The following is a 7,984-nucleotide window of genomic DNA, read 5'->3' as shown; positions in this document are numbered from 1 at the left end:
CAAGGTGATCAACTCACCTCAAGATCCACCGTTTTCAAGCAAAGAACAATATTAGCTTTTCCAAGCCCTATACTAAGAATGACTTTTTCAAGTCCCAACTAAGACTATACTAAGGTGGTCTACTCTCAAGAGAAAGGATTTAAAGTGTTTTAATTTTTCATCTTTCATAAACTAAAGAGAAAAGACCTAATAAGAGACTATATATAGCCTAACTTATTATGTAGTATATTGGACCAAAATACCCTTAAGGAAAGGAGAGGTCATGGATTATTTCTTTAACATGTGCAAACACAAAAATACCTTTAATGAAGGGTGCTACTTTAATGCTCCACAACTATGGGGTCACACATCAAAACTTGTAGTCTCGAATTGGCATCAAATGTAAGCCCCCACGTAATCTTCCACACACGTGTTTGCTTAATGGCATGATCAAAATGGGTCCCCCATGCATGTTCTCGTATCCTTGAGGTGACCAAGTATTGAGCCTCTATGTGTTGGCCTCTAAAGATTTCATCAAAAGATAAGATAGTCATTTGTCCCGTATCATCCTCCCCTTCTTGAAAAGGATTCGACCTCGAAGCCAAACCTTGCAAAACCAAAGAGAGGACAAACAACTACAAACTCCTCATGGAATGAAGGTTAGGGTTAGCACAAAAAATCATATCAATATGCCAAGGTTGCACATATTTGCAATATAACCAAGGATCCTTTGAATGAAATATTAAAAACTCAATGAAAGATGTACGAAGGATTTGGTATGGGATTCACCAAGAGTGACACTTTGCTTGTCATGTAGACCAAGCAACAAGTTGGGTGCACCAACAGCACCATTTCCATATTTGGCACCAGGGTCAAACGGGAAGAGTGGCCATAGACACGGGTCTAGACAACACTCCCCTTTCTCGTGGTCTCCACCCAAAATAAATGACATACTCTCTACAATAGCATACATATCATCAAAAAAAATTGAGAGTAGAGAAAAGTATCACTCAAGTTTACTTCTACTAAGGTGCCCTCATGTATATACTCACTACTAGTTTCCCAATCATCACCATGAGTAGTCTCAACAATAAAGTCAAACAAAGTAGAAGGAGTAACTTCCAAGACTACACATTCCTTAACCTTAAGAATACTCTCATCTTTCAAGAAGTGATTTCCATTATTAGGAGGAATGTTGTCACACCATAGTGGGTTAACATATAGGCTATAGCCTCCAAGGTAAGCTATACTATTTTTTTCACTACTAGGCTCATTAGGAGTGTTTATATCATTTTCAAACAAGACATTATACCTAAAGAGTGCATGATCCAACACACGAGCAGATTTGGAACAAGCAAGTTCCTCACTCTCTAAGCGATTAATATCAAGTTTCAAAGCGGTTTCAAGCACAAGAATGTCCCACGAATAGCTCTCGGGTTCACTCCCCTTTTGTTAACCAACTTTTTCAAATAATTCACTCACTTGAGTTTGATTAATCACATCACACTCATACTCAAGTGGTGGACAATTTTCAAAAATAGGTTGATCAACACCAATTACAAAAGATGATGTACCTTTGTTCAACATATAGGCTTCAACACTAGGTGGACATAAATTGATCTTACAAGAAGAGTCAATTTGGTCATCAATAGGATCAACTAGTGTATTCACACTCACAACATGTACATCATCAACAAAAGAAAAAGAATCATTAGACTCACAAGTAAGTAAGATACTACTCACACTCAATGGGCTACTAGCCACACAATTATCATTCACATGCACAAAAGTGTACGAATTAGCTATTTTACCTTGAAGTTCTTGAATCGATTCTTCTTTACTATGTTGTGAAGGTCATCCACAAGCTTGGGAAGCAACTTCACTTCGGCATTGCTCTCCTTCACTTGCCATGTCGGTACCTATACAAATGTCCTTAGAAATAGAAGAACTAGCAATGTTAGCTCAGTTTGGTGACAATCCCCTCACTTCACTCCATAAAACCTCTTCTTTTTTCACTCTCGGATTACCACCTTGCACACCCTTACTCCTCTTAGTCTTTTGTATCTCATAAGAATTTGGATTGGAGTAAGTATTCACTTCTCTTTGCGGCTCGGGCAGTATGTATGTCACGAGGTGATTTCCCCACCGGTCTCTTACAATATTAGGCCAATTTTGCATATTTGGAACTCTATGTTGTGCAAACCAATCGGCACCTAAGCATACATGACCGTATGTCAATGGAAGAATATCGCACCACACCTCCTCATGGTATTCAAATTGGGAGAAGACAACTTTGACCCTTTCGGTAACCTTAAACCCATCCAAGAAATATGGAACAAGTAAAGGCTCGCGAAACAACCCCAAGTAGTCAACCATGGATGAAAGGATGTAGTTTCTATAGTACCTATCATTTAACACAACGAGGCATCCCGGTAACCCATAAATGGTTATCTTTCCGGAGTGTACACTCCTTCTCGGATCAACATTGTAAGGCACACGAGTACCTCTTGGTTTTGGAGATGCATACCCTTTTCTTCTCGTTGAACAACCTCCACTAGAGCTAATATAACCATTCACACTATATCAAACTTGATAAAAAGTACTACAAGGTGGAGGATATGAATCTTCACACTCCTCACATGTACTCTCATCATAGCTCTCATAAGATTTGTGAACGAAAGGGTTATACCTAATACCAAATCTAGGTTTGGAGTGAGAAGTGTAAGACTCCTCACATGCCTCAATGTCATCATAAGATCCATCACGAGCTTCTACATCATATCTAATCTCACCATAAGCACTAGGCACTTCATTCACCTCATTTTCTCCCTTAATACCGTAACTCTCAAATATGCCCAAGTTTGGATCATGGCTATTTTCATAGCCTCCACAATCTCCCTCAACTTCGTAGCCATAAAACCCCTCATTACAATCATAGTCCCCATGTTGTAGTCACAATAATCCCCGTCTATCGAAGACATGTTCCCCTTATATCACCTTTGTACCTACACAATGAAAAAACATGATTAGTAGTAAAAACTCCTCACCAACACTCGTATACACCCACCTTTGTGATTCTCACAATTGGAGCGGCAAATATTGAAAGTTGCTTATACTCCGGTAGTCAATAGGATGTCAATCCTACTTGGTGGCCGGAATGAATTCTTGTTTTGATTGACTCAAGGCACAAAATTAAATTCACTTAGGAACTTGAAATAAAGAAGTTACTATGAGTTACAAATAAGAAAAGCACACAAATAATGAAGACACAAAGAAACATATTCAAAAACTAATTTACAACTTAGTAGGTATTTACTAGTTGCCAATTAGTATAAGAATTAAAAAATGAAACTAAGAATCAATAATAAGAAACTAAGAATCCAAGATTTTCAGCCCTAAGTTTTGGTATTGTACAAAAATTGGTGATGTGGCGGTCTAGGATTGGTTGCGGTTTTTGAAAGGTTCTTATTTTTCCAACTTTGAAATTTTGGTTCAATTTTCAATTCTTGAAAACGTGCATTTTGGCCTTGGGGAAGAAAAAATATCAAGATTGGAGCCCTTTTTCATATTCAAAAAGGTTTGACTTATCTTACACCATTTGGGCAAGACACCTTTTTGAAGGGTTGGTGGCCCTTTCCTATTTTGGACACCAAGAAAAGTGTTTTTTCCCTCTTTTAGTACCAAGTCTTTGGTAGATCTTTTTGTCCCCCTTCCCTTTTGGTAGGTATTTGGGATTTGTTTTAAAGACTAACAAAGGCCTCACTTTTTCCACTTGGCTTTTGGATCGAACAACACTATTAAAGAGCTTTTTTACAACTAGACATGAAGATAGTCTAGAGCAACAAGAACTTTCAATAGAAGTTTGAAAACTTAGACTCACGTTGAACCTCCAACAATCAACAACACCTTTTTAAAGCTTAAAAACCACAACAAAATACCAGCAACACGAGCTCAAACTACCTTCAAGTTTTGTTCCACACAACAACACCAATAATGTTCAAGTTCTTGAAACTATAACAATAATACCAACAACAATGTTCAAGCTCAACTTGGATCTAGACTCAAGGGTGTTAGTGAAGACAAAACTAACACTTACAAACAAGTAAGACAATCAAAACACACCTAAATTTAGACACAAATATCGTCCAAAACAACAACAACAACAAGAACACAATTTTGGCCAAGAACACAAAAAAATGGACAGATTTGCCTCTTTTTGATTTTTCAATTTTCTAACACTTTTTTTTTATTTTCAAGTTTACGAGCCCAAGATTGATCTTGTGGGAACAAGATCAAGCCTTGCTTTGATACCAAATGATACAAATCAATCCATAAAGATGCCAAAACAGTCCACAAAACATGAGAAGAACAAGCAACACAAAGGAATACATGATGACAGACACAAAAACACACGGATTTGCACAATAATAAAAGGATAGATAGTGAGACCAAGATTATTACAAGATTAAGAACCAATTATATTTCAACATTAATCCTTAATGAATGTAATAATCAAAACCACACTCTTACGGTGACCTCCAAGGTAATCAACTCACCTCAAAATCCACCGTTTCCAAGCAAAGAATAATATTGGTTTTTCCAAGCCCTATACTAAGGATGACTTTTCCAAGTCCTAACTAAGACTATACTAAGGTGTTCTAGTCTCAAGAGAGAGGATTTCAAGTGTTTTAATTTTTTATCTTTCATAAACTAAAGAGAAAAGACCTAATTAGAGACTATATATAGCCTAACTTATTACATAGTATAATGGACCAAAATACCCTTAAGAAAAGGGGACGTCATGGGTTGTTTCTTTAATATGTGCAAACCCCAAAATACCCTTAATGAAGGGTGCTTATTTAATGCTCTACAACCATGGGGTCACACTTCAAAACTTGTAGTCTCGAATTGGCATCAAATATAAGCCCCCACGCAATCTTCCACACACGGCTTTGCTTAATGGCATGCTCAAAACGGGTCCTCCATGCATGTTCTCGTATCCCCAAGGTGACCAAGTCTTGAGCCTCTATGTGTTGGCCTCTAAAATGTCATCAAAAGATAAGATGGCCATTTGTCTCGTATCACTAATCATCTTACATATAGGATGTATCTCACATATTAGAGGCATAATATAGATAAACATGTAATCGTCTGTAGAAAATCTTATATCGATAGGTCATACATCATGACTACAAGGAATATCACCTCTCTAGGTCAATTTGAATATATAAGAGGAAATAGCATCTCTATAGGTCAATCATCAGGTCTAAGAGGAAATAACATCTCTAAATGCCCAATATCCTTTCCACATGAAGTATCATAACCATAACTCAAAAGCCACAATCTAGAAACATCAATACAAGTTACCAAGTTATGAAGTAACCTTATTCTAAGATTTACTAGCCTCATCTATGTCTAACATCCACAACTTATTCCGCAAGTCTTAACAAAAGTTTTGGCCTAAGTGGGCAAGATGATCCCACTTATAATCCTCAATTTCTATAAATAGGCACACTATGCCCCAAACCAGGCTAAGGTATCTAGTTCATCTTATAAATGTTAAGTAAGCCATATTCAAATCTAAGATAGCAACTTCGACTAGAACCAAGGTACTCCAGTCAACTCTACCCAACTTACAGTTTCAAGACTACCACACTAGCCCAATAAGGCTAAATATACAAATCATGCTTAAATTACTAAAACCACATCCCAAACATAGGTTGACATCATAGCCACGCTATAACTAATCTAAACTAGAGAGGAAAAACAATAGGATTCAAAAGAGGTAGAAACATGCCATTTTATGGGTCCCACAGAATTAGAACCTACATCACATTATCCTCTACAGTACTGTTAATATCTATCTAACCATCATACCTTAAGCACTCAACAAGAAATATCCATCAAGTATCACTCAAGAAAATATCATTCATGCCATTTAATAATTCATTTGTTCTCCCATTCAGGGTCATCACTAATTATTTTATGAATGTAACTAAGCCATTTGATTTTGTATTGTCACTATCACTTCTACATGCCTCATAGCCTTACGAAGATTGAGTTTGGGGCCCTACACACCAATCTACAAAACTCTACTTGACATTACTTTTATTAACAAATACCAATTGGAATCGCCAGATACCAAATGAATTCAAGTAATTGCATGTAAGAAAAAAGAATTTGAATTTTTCTAATGTCCTATAGCCTCTCGAAGAAAAGTACAGACGTCTCTGTACCATTCCACAAAACTCTACTAGACATATTCTTATAAGATGAGATCGACGAACCTAGGGCTTTGATACTAACTTTATCACAACTCAAATGGCCATGAATGGCACCCACACTAATCTTCTTGTGGGAGAACCATCTAAACCGAACCATTACCCAAATACTTAGTCAATATTAGATGATATTATTATAAAATTCAACATAATAACAAATATCTAGGATGAATTATTATTAATTTGGAAATTCAAACAAACTACTTACTAAAATTCTCAAGACCCAAAAGTCATCGTACAAGAACTACTAACAAAGATCATACCTAAAGTGATATCCAAAAATAAAGTAAATAAAGAATGTTTCATTGCTCGAAGATGGACAAGAACAAATAAGATGACCCATGGCATACTGGAGACGGAGTGCTCGCCCTTGGATCAAGATCTGCTAGCAAACTCTAGAGGTGGTCATGTCTGAGTCTAGAACACTTTCTGCACACAAAAGAAGAGTACAGGGTAGTATCAGTACAAACCACTATGAACTGTTAGATATCATAGGCCAACTCAATTTAATAGCATGTACACAACATAAATCAAATAACAAGTAGACAGGCATCGTCACACAATAAATATTCTATAAATCAACAACACAGCAACAACAAGTCAAACAGTGCTCACAAACAAGCCACATAACCATCAAGAGTATCAACCATACTGTAAATATCCACAGAAATAACACAAATATGTACACACATGCTACGGGACTTATTTTTTCCCAAATAGTAATGACCTGCAGAGAACAATCTATATTTATGTACCATACCGGTGCGATACTTGATCCAACATAAATATTAACGTACTGGCGTGGTACACGATCCAAAATAAATATAAATGTACCGGCGTGGTACCCAATCCAACATAAATATAAATGTACCGGTGCGGTATCCAATCCAACATGAATATAAACGTACCAGTGTGGTACCCGACCAACATAAATATAAACGTACCGGCGTGGTACCCGATTCAACATAAACATAACAAAGTATTATCAATATCAATTTAGACAACCTCACAGCATGCCACACAATGTACCAAGTTTACAAGTACACTTAAAGTCATAAGACAATTTCATCAAGTCAATTTTTAACAAACATTTATACACGAATCAACAATCCAAACATCAACAATTTCAAGCATGTCCGAGTACCAATCCACAAGTAACCAATTTAGGAGCATAAATACAATTAAGTCGAGTTTAAACTTTAATTAAACCCCATAACCTACCTCAACCAATGAATCTAAATATTGTTAGTCTGCAAGTGTCTTGCCTTTCCTCAAAGTTTTGAAATGTTCAAAATATGTTCCAATATATTTAATTTCCACAAGAGTACAAATCTAATGACACCTTTTTTATAAATTCTTGTTTCTAAATACTCTAAGCCTAAAGACCAATTACAAAACCGTAGCTCTCGAATTATCCTATATTAGGTAGTGGCTAATTATTGATCACAAGTTTTGTAATTGTATAATAATAATAATAAATAAATAAATCCAAGGCAACCCATGTCAAAAATCAGTCATTAACTTATTATATATATTTTATAATACTACTATAAAAGGAAAATGTAAGAATGAATAAAAGATTCTTCAACTCCATTGTATAATCACGCCACTGATAGCACTACTATTTCTTATAATTATGCACACATATTAACGTGGACAATTGACAAATAAAATATTTTGTGCTAACCTGGAGATGCAGATACTTCATAAACTGTGAAAGAAAA

This window comes from Capsicum annuum, chromosome 9 (genome assembly GCF_002878395.1).
Source record: "Capsicum annuum cultivar UCD-10X-F1 chromosome 9, UCD10Xv1.1, whole genome shotgun sequence".
In the NCBI taxonomy this organism is placed as follows: domain Eukaryota; kingdom Viridiplantae; phylum Streptophyta; class Magnoliopsida; order Solanales; family Solanaceae; genus Capsicum; species Capsicum annuum.
Note: the sequence above shows the minus strand (reverse complement) of the source record.